The sequence below is a fragment of the Mauremys mutica genome, chromosome 2 (assembly GCF_020497125.1).
Source record: "Mauremys mutica isolate MM-2020 ecotype Southern chromosome 2, ASM2049712v1, whole genome shotgun sequence".
NCBI classification, from domain to species: domain Eukaryota; kingdom Metazoa; phylum Chordata; order Testudines; family Geoemydidae; genus Mauremys; species Mauremys mutica.
Window position 1 is genome coordinate 14,260,833 of NC_059073.1, and position 1,681 is coordinate 14,262,513.

A 1,681-nucleotide genomic window follows, 5' to 3' on the forward strand; every position below is an offset into this window, starting at 1 on the left:
TGCTTCACCTTCTGTTCTTTATGCCAAGAGTCTTATTTCCCTGGGTCACAGAGCATCACGTCACCTCATCAGCAAACAGTTTGTGACATCAGCATCCAGGAGTTCAAAGTCTGACCTGGCTAATGTGGCCTCTCTTCTTGTCCTCTCAAAGACAGCCACAGCCACACGATGCAACATCTGGCAGGAAGGGAAAAAATCAATGGGAATGATAAGCTTTAAGATCTCTTCTTCTTCTTCTTTTTCTTCATAAAAAAGGAATGAAAATCTAGTGCTTATGAAAATGTGGGGTTCTCTTGCTATGGACTCACTCGATGCCTAGCCCTATGAGATCCTTGGCCACCACTGGGGTTCGTAGGTTCTACGGTAATACAAATAATCAATAACCATTAACTGGCTAGAGTCTGGTATAACAGGCAGACAGTGTGTATGCCCTCCTCCATAGTGCTGCCATGGCACAGCTTTCCCAGCGTGCAACACTCTTGATATTTTAGCTCTGGCTTGCCTCTGATCAGTGATGTGAAAAGATCTGTCATCCAGGGACCAGGACCAGCCCATCAAACTCATTCCCCATTTGGCTTAAACAATCCTGGAAGTTAGAAGTGAGAGGCTGGGACAGTGGTTCTTAACTCTTTTATACCAGGACACCCTCTTCCAAATCAGGATCACCTTGACTCTACCCTCCCCATCTAGCCAGAACCTTCTTACGAGTAGCAAGGACAGGATGGTTGTGACTCCCTAACACCTGTTTGTGAACCCCATAGTGAGACCCTAGGTTCCTACACTAAGTCATTGTGCCACCTATCTACTGAAAACCTAGTCTGGAATAGGCTGTAGTTAGGCATTGAAGCTTTGAAAGAGCTTCAGAGCCTGAAGAATCTATTCAGGTTTGGGATGGCTGAACATGGGAGCAGGACCATCAACTGCCTTTTACCATGCAGGACCTGAAGAGCACCACATATGGATGGCAGGAATGGAGGAGGGAATCCCTCATCCAACAGGTTCTCCTCTGCTAGTGCTGCTACAGGTGGCAGATAATCACAAGACATTCCTAGAAGAAATAGTGCAATTTAGGAATAGTGTTCAGACCCATGATCCATGTAGTCCAGTTTTCTGTGTCTGATGGTGGTCAGTGCCAGATGCATCTGAGGCAGGCAAACGAAATCCTAAAGTAGGCAGATAGGGAGTAATCTGCCTCCATGAGGGTCTTGGCTTAGACCCTGAAACATGAGGTTTTAGATCTCTTCCAAAACTCTTCTTTTAGTATTAGCTATTATAAATCTGGCTATTTATTCATATAATTTTACACCCCATCTTTGAATCACGTGGAAGTCTTGTCCCCAGTGGTATCTGATGGCAGTGAATTCCGAAGTTTTATTATCCAACTGAGTGGGAAAGTTTCCTCTTCCGTTTTGAATTTGCCACCTTCCAATTTAATTGAATGTCCCCTTGCTCTTGTGTTATGAGCCAAGGGAGAACAATAGACGTTTCAACTCTTCCTGTAAGCCAGGGCTGAAGATATTAAGGCAGAGCCGGGTGAACTCAAAGGATGCCCGGCAGCTCCAAAAGAGGGCGTTGTATGCGAGACTGCGCCTGCCTTTTCACACTTCATTGGGTTTAACATTATGAATAACTAAATTCTAATTGCTGCAGCTTTCATGGAAGAAAGGCTTGTAATGCTGCC